This window comes from Bactrocera dorsalis, chromosome 1, assembly GCF_023373825.1.
Source record: "Bactrocera dorsalis isolate Fly_Bdor chromosome 1, ASM2337382v1, whole genome shotgun sequence".
In the NCBI taxonomy this organism is placed as follows: Eukaryota; Metazoa; Arthropoda; class Insecta; order Diptera; family Tephritidae; genus Bactrocera; species Bactrocera dorsalis.
The window spans coordinates 106,000,329-106,013,205 of record NC_064303.1 but is presented as its reverse complement, the minus strand read 5'-3'; the positions used below and the strand labels follow the sequence as shown (position 1 = coordinate 106,013,205).

At 38.5% G+C, this 12,877-nt stretch overlaps 1 protein-coding gene across 1 annotated transcript in view; it reads left to right on the top strand.

The window, feature by feature from the left end:
• The first annotated feature begins 573 nt into the window (after nt 1-573).
• Nucleotides 574-12,877, top strand: part of LOC125778358 (SAFB-like transcription modulator) — a 34,896-nt gene continuing 22,592 nt past the window's right edge. Inside the window, exon 1 of the mRNA XM_049455457.1 lies at nt 574-2,069. The gene's annotated coding sequence lies outside the window, so the exon portion shown is untranslated. The remainder of the gene's footprint in view (nt 2,070-12,877) is intronic.

The window sequence follows — 12,877 nt, the reverse complement described above, 5'->3', positions numbered from 1 at the left end:
TCGTGGCAATGCTTCTAATACCGCTGGTTCTGTGGCCGGCTGACTTCGAGTGGAGGCGTTGATGACGCTGCGCTCCAGGTGCTGTCTGGGTACCCTAGGACGAGTTCGAGCAGCTGACCCAGTGTTATCGGTACTTATCGCATGTAACGCGGTTGTATTCGGGTGCACCCGCGGTGGTGCGCGGTAAGGTGGTAAAAGCCACGTTACAGTTGATTTCGCCAAACCGTTGCTGATATCCAGCAGTGCACAAAATACATTGACACCTTCTCGTCCAACACCAAGAAGTCGCATCACAAACACAATACGTCTATTTATTTCAAAACCGGTGTGTATTAACGGCCCTGAATTGATTTCCCGCCGACCGCACAAACATGTCAACACAATTTTGAATCCCAGCCCTCGATTACCGCTCTCTGCAAACGTGATGGTTCGCTTACATGTTTTGCACAATGTCAAGTCCGAAATTGCCAGAAACACTGTCAGAAAATCAATTATTCTGTGACAGTGACCTGGATGCACAATGACGTCATCGGTACTCGCTTTAGATAGTTTCCTTGCACTACTGCTTGTATTCGAACTACGCTGACTGGTCGATTTTTCACCTTTAGGATAACCTGCCATGATCTCGTAGCTGTGTTTACTCGACAAGACTCGAAACAAAACTGAGTAAAACTGAGCAAAACTAAACAACACAGACTGTTGATGCCGCAGCTTAGAAGCAAATACAGAAATAAATATAATGGGTACCGTTATAATGCACCCCCAGGTATACATTTGGGGTATTTCGAATAAAGGGAGGAGCACGAACTCTATAGACCTATACCTGCTCGGCGCCCGACTGCTTTTAGTGCTGTATCTTCGAAAATAATCCAAAATTGACAGACATATTCTTAGATATATTAGGAACAGATTTCAGCAATAAAAAAAACATCGATTTTTTGAGCCTCCTAAAGCAGGCTCCCCCCTTAAGGGGGTAGTAAGGTTAATTCGAGCTAAAAAAGCATATATTGGCTTTCTCACTTTAGCTCGCCTAATATAAAATTCCTTTTTTCTTAAAAATATTTGTTTGAAGGAATGATTGGCCTTCTCACTTTAGCTCGCCTAATATAAAATTCCTTTATTTTTGAAAATATTTGTTTGAAGGAATGATTGGCCTTCTCACTTTAGCTCGCCTAATATAAAATTCCTTTATTTTTGAAAATATTTGTTTCGAAGGAATGATTGGCCTTCTCACTTTAGCTCGCCTAATATAAAATTCCTTTATTTTTGAAAATATTTGTTTGAAGGAATGATTGGCCTTCTCACTTTAGCTCGCCTAATATAAAATTCCTTTATTTTTGAAAATATTTGTTTGAAGGAATGATTGGCCTTCTCACTTTAGCTCGCCTAATATAAAATTCCTTTTTTCTTAAAAATATTTGTTTGAAGGAATGATTGGCCTTCTCACTTTAGCTCGCCTAATATAAAATTCCTTTATTTTTGAAAATATTTGTTCGAAGGAATGATTGGCCTTCTCACTTTAGCTCGCCTAATATAAAATTCCTTTATTTTTGAAAATATTTGTTCGAAGGAATGATTGGCCTTCTCACTTTAGCTCGCCTAATATAAAATTCCTTTATTTTTGAAAATATTTGTTTCGAAGGAATGATTGGCCTTCTCACTTTAGCTCGCCTAATATAAAATTCCTTTATTTTTGAAAATATTTGTTCGAAGGAATGATTGGCCTTCTCACTTTAGCTCGCCTAATATAAAATTCCTTTATTTTTGAAAATATTTGTTCGAAGGAATGATTGGCCTTCTCACTTTAGCTCGCCTAATATAAAATTCCTTTATTTTTGAAAATATTTGTTCGAAGGAATGATTGGCCTTCTCACTTTAGCTCGCCTAATATAAAATTCCTGTTTTCTTGAAAATATTTGTTTCGACGGAATGATTGGCTTTCTCACTTTAGCTCGCCTAATATAAAATTCCTTTTTTCTTAAAAATATTTGTGTGAAGGAATGATTGGCCTTCTCACTTTAGCTCGCCTAATATAAAATTCCTTTATTTTTGAAAATATTTGTTCGAAGGTAATCACGTCACACACTAGCTCAATACCTTAAACCGTAAAACTACCTTTTTTCTTGTTTTCCAACGAAGGAATAAACCGGGAGTATTTATTGAGAAAAATCAGAAATCACAACTTCAATTCAAGGCTTTTGGTTTTTTATGATAAATACAATTTTGATACGATTTCTTTATGAAACAAACTGAGGTCGAGCTATGAAAAAACTGCGGTCGAACGATGAAAAAACTGCGGTCGAACGGTGAAAAAATGAGGTTGAGCGAAGAAACAAATGAGGTCGAGCGCGCGTTGTTACTTGCTTGAGGGTGACGTCCAAAAAAAAAAGGCCGCGCTCGCCGCCCGTTATTTCTTTTTTAGCGTTTTGGCGTGGCTGCCGGTCAGCTGCTAGATCTGCTGTAGCGGTGACATTGTGGATGTTATGTGCGGAAATGTTGTGGAATTTGTGTGGTGAAATGAAGAATGCGGGGTGTCGATGTTGCGGCTCTATGTAGGGTTGTATGCGGGTGTAGTACGCTGAAGCTCATTTGGCCATCCCGGCTCCCCTAGGCGAATAGTTAGCCTAGGAGACGCTGTAGCTGCTGCAAGGTGGCGACCACGTTGCTGAGGCCTGTCGTGCGGCGAGGTTGTGGCCTGGATGATTGGCGCCGCATCGAAGTGTCGTTATGTGGACGCCAGGCCCGAGGTGCTGCGAGGACATTTCTTCGACGGGTCTGTGCTACACGGCTTGACTGCGCCTGTCGGGCTAAATCGCGACTACGGGGAGCAGATGAACGGGCGACAGCACCTCTGGGATGACGGTGTAGTAGCGTATGATGTGGCCGCTCACAGTGCTGGCACATGGTGTCAGACACGCACTCCTGTGTAACATGCGTTTGAGCCAGACAATTCAAGCAGTGCCTGAGCCACCTGCTGACGCTGATTGGGAGTCATCCCCTTAAAAATAGGGCAGTGTTGCAAGCGGTGTGGGCGGCAAAAAAGCGGGCATCGAGTTCGGGGCGGCTGCGAAGCCGCGGTCGTTGTTTGTTGGGCGGCAGTTCGTGCCGCAGTGGTTACAGTGGTTGTACGGGGCGCTGCTACGGGGACAGCCCCAGTGCGCGGCACAGTGATAGCCGAACGTATAGTTGGCGTTGGTGTAACTGGCCTTTCAGCATCCATAATACCCTGTGTGGAAGAAGAGGAAGTGTTTATAGATTAATCATTCATAGTTGGTTCCACAATATGTGGCACGAATGGGCCGTAATTTTGGACGAGCTCTTAAATGATTAAGTTATATTGTTTGATTATCGTTTATTTCGGCGGTTGTTTTAACGAGTTTTGACACCGATTCGTTATTATCGGTAGTTGGTAAAAAACATAGTTTTACAAGTGGTCTAGTTAACGTTCCGGTTTGCGTACGGAGATCGACTACTCGGATATGACCGTCGGAGCCATAGTAAAGCTTTTCTATGCGGCCAAGCCGCCATTCGGTCGGAGGGAGACAATCATCGTTAATTAGGACACAATCTCCAAGCTTAGGCGCATTTTCTGATGTTTTCCATCGATACCTCTTGTGGAGGTCTTTTAAATAGTCTTCTTTCCATCGGCGACTGAAATTGTGATGGAGAATTTTAATTCTTTCCCATCGATTTAATAAGGACAGCGACTCCACGCCTGGCTCAGGTGTGGCCAGAATGGGTGCTCCTTTGAGAAAGTGCCCTGGGGTTAGGGCTGTAAGATCTGAGGGGTCTTGCGAGATCATTGTTAGTGGCCTTGAATTGAGTACGGCTTCAATGCGAATTAGTAATGTTGTGAATTCCTCGTAATTAAATTTGTAGTTTCTAGCTACTTTTTTAAAATGGGATTTAAAACTTTTTACTGCGGATTCCCATAAACCACACATATGAGGCGCGCTTGGGGGAATAAATTGCCAATTAATGCCTTGGTGAGCGTACTTTTGTACGATCTCAGGGGAAACTTGCTTAATGAAATCAACAAACTGTTTTTCTGTAGCTCTTTGAGCCCCTATAAAGGTTTTCCGTTGTCGCTCATAAGTTTTGACGGAAAACCGCGTCGTCCGACGAAGCGTGCGAATGCCGCGAGGAAAGCCTCTTTTGTCAAATTAGTACATAGCTCGAGGTACACTGCTTTTGTCGTAAAATAGACACAGACAGCCACGTAGCCCTTTATTAGAGTGGGAGACCTTAGCATGGACGCCTTTATCTGAAAAGGCCCAGCAAAATCGACGCCTGTGGTAGTGAAATGCGGAGCAAAGTTGCAGCGTTCCGGTGGAAGTGCTGCCATAATCTGCGTTCTTATTTTGTGTTTATGCATCGTGCAGATCTTACACATGAAAATGCACTTTTTTATTTGAGGCTAAAGTCGGGGAATATAGAACTCTTGGCGGATTATATGTTGCATCAAGCGATGTTCAGCGTGTAGCATTAATACGTGTATATAACGGATAAGTAATGTGGCAAGTTGCGATTGTTTTGGCAAAATTATGGGTCGGCGTTCGTTATATGTCAGGCTTGAGTTGGCAAGCCGACCATTCGCACGAAGCACACCTTTTGTATCCAGAAATGGATTTAGTATTAAGAGTGAGCTCCTTTTATTAATCGGCTTCGATTCTTTTAGTAGTGACATCTCGCTGCTGAATTGCGCGATTGGGTGTAAATGATGAGAGCGACCTTTGCCTTTTGTAGGTCTAGGTGCAACAATGTATCACCTTGGGAGTACGCTGAGGGTTTTCTCTTGACTTTGATCTTAAGTCGCTCTATGAATTTGAATTTTGAATAATGCAGTTGTAGATCATCAGCAGAGGTCAATAATACAAGTTATAAAAAGTTGGACTTTTATTGTGTTCCGTTTCATTGCTACCTGCCATTTAAGGGGGAAAACGCTAGACATAAATCAAATTCACAGTTACGAGCGATGCTCAAGTGTGCCAGCTTATTCCCAGTATAAACAAACAATCGATTCTCAAAGCATTTTTACTTATAATAAAATGAGTAAACACAGTTGAGTGAAAAATTAAAAAAATAATATTACTACATATACATAACTATATATATACCTACATATATATATATAAATATATCAATATATATAATGCATATTGTGCCTGAGATTGTGTTCTAGATTACTGCAAATCCAAAAACGAAGTTTGTACATAGTTCAACATAAACTTCAAAGTGTCTGTTAAGTGAGGTTAATATACAGTGTGCGACAAAACTAAAGCACGGAATCTACCTTGTCGGTATTTAACCGAATAAAATCATAAAATAGGCATTACATGATGTTTTATTGATTTGTATTATTAGTTCATGTATTCTTCTTTTAAAATTAGTAAAAATTAAACAAATTAACTTATTGAAATATCTGAAGAACTTCAAAAATCTGGTGCGACAAAACTAAAGCACATAGCCAATAATTCATATTAATTGCACATTAATTGTTTGTTTAACGGTTTTTAATGATCAAAAAATGTTGAATATGTGTAGTTATTAGCTAAATAGAAAAATATTAGTGCATATTCAGTTTCAGTTCGTTATTCAATACGATTGGTTGTATATTAAAGTGAAAGATATATCAATGGCTCGAAATAACTATTCTGTTCATTTTAGAAAAAAATTTGTTAAGGATTTTAAGAAAAGAGAATCAGTTATGACTATTGCAAAAGAGTTTGGAATAAATCAGTCTATTGTTTCCCGAACATTTAGCCGATTTCGCAAAAAAAGCTCTTTGGTTACAGCACATAGAGCTAGAGGGCCACGGAAAGCAACCGAACGAGAGGATAAGGGAGTCATTCGGGCAATAAAAAATTACCCTTTTATATCGGCAATATCTATTGTAAGATAATTACGGTTAAATATATTACAGAGCTCCATACAACGTCGAGCTGTCCATGGGGGGTTTTCATGCTACCTGTAGCAAGTTAGTGCAAAAAAGCCGTATTATTTATTTAAAGAACAGACTGGCGCGATTGGAATTTGTGAGGATGCACATAAACTGAACGATTACCAAATGGTAAGCTGTACTTTTTTTCTGGCGAACTGAAGTTTAATATCAAAGATTGAGATGGGCTGAAGCTGGTAGGCAGACCGAAGGGACAACGCCTAAATCAGCGCTATAAAACAAGCGCGGTGAAACATGGTGGAGACAATGTACTAGTGTGGGGTTGTTTTCCAGAGAATGGAATTGCGCCAATTCATTATATAAACAGTACAATGGACAAATGTAAGCATAAAAATATTTTTCAGAATATTATGCTGCCGCATGTTGCAGAAGAAATGGTTTTAAAATGGAGTTATCAACATGACAACGACCAGAAACATACTGCTATTTGTGTAAAACAGTGGTTTTTTTGATAACAGGATTGGGGTTTTGAAGCGACTCGCACAATCACCTGATCTCAATCCCATAGAGAACCAATAGGAAATTGTAGATCGAAAAATCAGACGTGAGAATTGTAAAAATAAGGCCGTTTTATACATACAAGTAAAGGTAGCATGGAAAAGCATTTCCTGCGACACATAAAATAAATTAATTGAGCCCATGCCTCGCCGATGTGCACCTGTATTGAAAAATAAGGGATACGCAACCAAATATTGAAAGACATAAATTTTTCAAGCATAAAACCCTTTCGTGCTTTAGTTTTGTCGCACCAGATTTTTGGAGTTTTTCATATATGGAATTTTATATATTTTCTTAATAAGTTCATTTGTTTAATTCTTACTAATTCAAAAAGAAGAATGAATGAACTAGTTATAAAAATAAAAATAAAATCATTTATAACATACTTTACGATTTTATTAATTTAAATACCGAGGAGGTTGATTCCGTGCTTTAGTTTTGTCGCACACTGTATATGTATGTCACATTGTGTTAATGTGTCTGAAATTTATGTTTAAGTAGTATGAAATAGTTTGAAGCAATTATTATTTTTATTGTAGCATAAAGCTACTCCATATTTATTAGAGTAATAATTTATAAACGCATGTATTGATTTCTTTACTAATTTACTTCTTTCAAATCTTGCTTCTGCGCCAAACTTTCAAACATCACTTCCAATTTTAAAATGTAAACTTTTCCTTTTGCGCTCTTGTTGAGCGAGATAAGCTTTATTACTTCACACTGTAATTTGCAAATTTTACAATGTCTTCGTACAGTGAATCGTATATTTTTACAAGTTAATTGAATATGCGTACAAATATATTGTATAAGTTTACAAATGAATTGAATATTTTTACACTTTATGGTAGTTTAGATGATAATTAATGTATCAACACAGCTTTAGAAATGGGACGTGTGGATGGATCCACATTTAATACACACAGTTTGTGATACCCCATTGCATCCTGGTAGCTTACATCGTAACAGTTTTTCTGCCCATTCTGGCCAATAACCATTTTGATCCTGTCTTATCGGCATCGGTGGAACATATTGTGTTGGTCCCTTATGTTTTTTTGCTTGAATTTCTTCCTCAATTCCCCGTCTTTTTATAACGGACTTTGTTTCTATTTTACATAACACTGTAGCAACCTCTTGACGAAAATCGGCTGAGGACAAACGTTGTCCTTCAATGTTATATACCTTGCGCACTCTCCTATATAGCAGCCATGCATTAGACATGGCTAGGTCTAAAAAGTGGTAAAACAATCGAATTTGCCAACGCTTCGCAATAAAATTTTATATATGCCCATTATGCTGTTGATCAAATCAACTCCACCCATGTGGCGATTGTACTCACAAAGTATTTGCGTATCTGTATATACTTTTTATTTTTTTATCATAGCGTTTTACATTGGATTTGAGTTGCTCCCCAACAAAATTAGAAGCCAGAGTGACAATCTTATTATCCTTCCACGCCACAGTGGATATATCTACTCCTTCAATGTTACTGACGAACTCTTCTGAGCACCTTCGGAAATATTTGGAAAAAAAATTGAGCAGGAGAATCTAGGTCTAAAATATTGCTATCTAGAATCTCGTCCCCTGTAAAACGAAGTTGATGTTCGTTCAAAGATAGGTTTTTTTCCCATAGCACACTAATTTTAGATTTTTTTCTATTTCCTGATGATCCTGGTGCACTCTGCACATTACTTTCACTGACGGCCATGGGCAAAATCGGCAAACTATCTTCACATTCGTCATCTTCTATTACGTTTTCAAAACACAAATCATCCAAATCAGTGGGGTCAAAGTCTGGATCTGCAATGCTATCGTCATCAAAATCAAGTCCATCAACGCTTTCTTCGTAATCCATAAGAATATTTTCGATTTCATCCTCTGTCAGTTTTATATTAGTCATACTAAAAAAATACACGTTATAACACAATGTTGCAGATATGTCACAAAGCATTATTACCTGCTGTTTAATATTGAGGGTTCCGGATTGGGTGTTGCACCCCACGTTTATTTATCACTTTGTACACGGATTTTGACTGTTTACAATTAAATATGTTTTTTTATAAAAATTGTCTTACGAAATATATGATGAGATGATTCACTAAAATGATGCACGTGGGATGATGTGCCCGATTGTCTGTGATATGATTCCAAAAAATGTGTAGATGAATGCACTTATCGAGCTGTATGGCATGTAGCCCCGTCCTGTTGAAACCAGAAGTTATCCATGTCATTTTCGCGAATAATGGGTATCACAAAATCCGTTATCATGGCTCGATAACGCTCACCATTGACTGTTGTCGTGGCTCCATCATCGTCTTCGAAAAAATACGGTCCGATGATCATATTCGCGCAAACACCGCACCAAACTGTTACTTTTTGGTCGTAAAGAGGCTGTTCTTCAATTAATTGAGGATTTTCGGTGGCATAAAATCGGCAATTTTGCTTGTTTACGCCTCCATTCAACGAGAAATGTGCCTCGTCTGACATGATGAGTTTTCGCCAAAAGTCAAGTTCGTTTTCAGCCATTTCGATGGCCCATTTGCCAAAATTAAGGCGTTCTTTTGGAGTGTACTGTTCCATGGTATAAATTGTCTTCGAATGACGCTTCTAACGCGGTATGACATTAGCCGATTTGTCAGCGCTGTTAAAAGTTACAGCGTTGATGATTGAAAAAACGAAGAAGGGAAGAACCAAGCCACATTTTCCATTTATAGCGTGGCTAGAGTGTTGTAACTGTATAACAGTGTGACCAGAGTGTCGGCAATGCATTGGCAATCCGTAACACCTGCACATAGCAAAAATATAAATATTGTTGCTGTTTAATAATTATAGTTCAAAACAATGAACTCGCCTTTCGAACTCCACAAAAAAAAAAAAAAAAAAACAAACGATAAATTACACTTTTTATATTTTTTTTGAATTATTGCAAAATTACACAATAGAGGCTTGACACAATCAGCACAACTTTGAAATCCAACATTTTAAATAGCTGATCAAAACACGTGGGACAGCAAGTGGTACAATAAGTGTTCAAACCGGTTTGTACCAGTGTTGTAACATTAATATAAATATGGTTTCTATGTTCATACGAACAATTGTGAGCATAAAACCGGTTTGTTACAGATATGTTACAAGATGCTATAGCCATATTGGTGTTTGAAGTGAGCAGACGGGTTTTTTTTTGTAGTCCGTGAACATTTCGTGATATACATACTTATAATTAGTGAAAGTGCCATAGTTTAGGTAACGACTTACCGGAAGATTGGACCTTTCAATTTGGATAGTGAAACTAGCTAATAGATAAGTAAAATCTGTTTTGTATTAAAAAATTTTATTTTTTTTTACTTACTTGCCCCTTTTCGTGGTAAATTTGCGCATAATAAAACTTAAATTAACTTTCCCCATATAACAGCGAAACAAAACGTGCACTTAATTTAATCTGCCGTTTTGTTTTGTTCGATCAGCTGTGTTCTCCTTTTTCGTTTCTCCTTCTTCGCTTTGCCTTTGGTTACGGCATTGCCAACCACTAAAAAAGCGAATAAGGTTTTGGGACAAAGGACTGAGCATACCCATTGACAGGTGTTCCCAACTATTTTCTGGCAAAGATATGGCCTCTGAGAATAGTCTGGGAGGTACACCAGAGAATCCTTTTCGGAGGAATTCAAAGATTTCGAGAACGCCTCCAAAAGGCAAAAATGAGGAGACCACCGCTGCAGGAACCATAAAATGTTGTGAAAACACCGAGCAACAAAACAAATGCGGAGAATCTGAGCAAATGCAGAACAGTGATGCTGGTAATATTTTTTGCCAACTGGGCATAAAAATCAAGGAGCTTGAAACTATGATGTCTGGTCAAAGGCATATTAATCAAGCAATGAGAGACCTTGTAAGCTGCATAACAAGCCTGTACGATAAGGCTGAAAATCCAGAAAAACATACGCCAAAGAGGGTACGAGAATTATCAGGTTACTTACTCGACAATGCTTCCCCCTACTATAAAAAAAAAAGATGCTATAAAGGGTTAAAACAGTAAAATTAATGTTAATCGCCGGCCTTCTGTGTTTAGTCGTATAAATGTAGCACGCATCTCTCTTTGCCGTATCGCACCAATACGCGATCGCCTTCCAACTTCTGCAGGGCTAAGCGCCGGCAAGAATAGTGTTCTCCTTGAGTGCTTGATGAAGTGCTGTCGTGTCATTATCAGCCCTTCCAGGAGTCATTATCAGCCCTTCCAGGAACCCTGGAATTTCGCTCGCTGGTGTTGCCTCTTCATGCGATGTGATAGGCGGGACTGGTCGTGCGCTGGTCTCGGCAATGGGAGGTTGTGTCGTCGTCATGGTTGTTTGCGCCTTTGAGTGAGGCGGTGTCATCTCGGCGTGGGCCGTGGCAGTTGTTTGGGCAGACGCCCCATTGTCATTATTTACATTTATAAATTTTCTCCAATAACTCCAGACTTCTGGCCATAAACTACTAAAAAAATAAAGTAAACATTTTTATAATTTTTTAGTTTTATTTTATTTATTTATTTTAATAAATGTGGGATTCGTTTTAAACCAAATGAACACTGCGTTTATTTTAAACTTCATTTATTTAAACTTCACTTACACAATGTCCAATTCACCAAAAATGTTTATTTCAAAAAAAATGTCTTTAAAGTTAAACGGTACATTCCAACGTACTCACGCTGTCTCTGCAGCCACTTACAAAATGTCAAATTCACCAAAAATGTTTATTTCAAAAAAAAAGTCTTTAAATTGTTTATATCACCGCACAACACATCAACACGTTCCGGGCCATCCCGGACGAGCCCCCAAATGTGGGATTCGTTTTAAACCAAATGAACACTGCGTTTATTTTAAACTTCATTTACTTTATTACACTTCAATTTTCAGGCGGTGGCGCGACCGCATTTTACAATATTTACTTCACTCTTGTTTCTTACAACCGAACTGGACGACTTACGCTTGAACAATGATATCTTAGTCTATTTTACAAAAATGGTTGACCGTAACAATGATGGCTGCTGATGGACGCTTCGTCGATTAACAGCTGATTAGTAGTGTTGCCATCTGAACTATATTATTCGTTCAGTGACAATACTGCCACATGTTCTGTCTATTATTTCTTCCTACATAAATATTGCCTAGACTTTTTCGATGGTGGTTGTTCGGGACTAGTGGCATCGCATTCATCGCTATCATCAGTTTCTGAACCATACATAATGTCAATGTGTGACTCCACTGTTGGCCCTTCTGCATCTCCTGAAAATTCTTTATCATCAAGATCATTGTGAACAATATGCGCTGCACATCCAACGCCAATCAATCCAGGATAAAGCTGCTTCAGTTTGTAGAACACATTATTTGTGCCGGTTCGATTAACGTTGCCAAAATTACACGCCGCGTTATCTCCACAAAGCGCAACTAGTTTCTTATTTATGTTCAATTTGTTCATAGCGCTATTCAGCAAATTTACAATTATTTCGGAACTTTCTCCATGTGCATCTACCAAGTCTATAATTTTCACTTTGACGCCATCCTTTTCCGAAAAGAAGCGAACTAATATCGGAAACATTTTTGTGCTGCCATGATTAGAGGCGTCCGTCAATATAGTGAAGAAATGGCAGTCATTTAAGTCTTTCTGGAGCTCTTGCAATACGAACGGTGCGAACACTCCGGTTGCGATGGCTTCGTATTTCGTTCGCGCACAAGAAAATTTGGACATTGCGAAACAACTCCGAATGATTTTGGAAGCGCAATCGGCCGAGCGAAAACTGTGATTAGAACTTATCACTAGGGATGTCGGAAATGGAATAAAGTATCGATATATATTGTATCGGTAATTTTTGAATATATCAATATCGACATTGATATTTTTATTTAAAGACATCGATATATCGATATATCGGTATGATATGAAATCAAAAATATTTGGCCTAATCTACTTTAATCATCTTACCTTACTAGATAAATACTAACCAATAGACATAATTTTTAGTAAATCAAGAACAACAATTAAAACGTGAATTATTTATTAATCAAACCAATATTTATCTGATACAGACATTAAAAAAACTCTTTGATTTACGTGCTCGGCTGTAAGCCGACTTCTGTTATTGGGTACTGCGAGATTCACAGCAGATGCCACTCTCTCCGAGGAAACCGAGGACGCAGGCGATATCAAATACTTTAGAGCTATGTCGGAAAGGACTGGAGTAAAATGACGACAATCAAACCAGAATTTTGTTGGATTCTCTTTTCTGGGTATTATAGGCTGATCTAGATATTGCTTTAGTTCGCTAGGCATACCATCACTGGTTGAAGTTGAGAGTAAAGAGTTTGCTGAAGCTGCAGCAATATCTATCATAATTTTTTCATGTCCGGACCACAACGACAGCGAAGATTTTTCGGAATTTGGAATTAT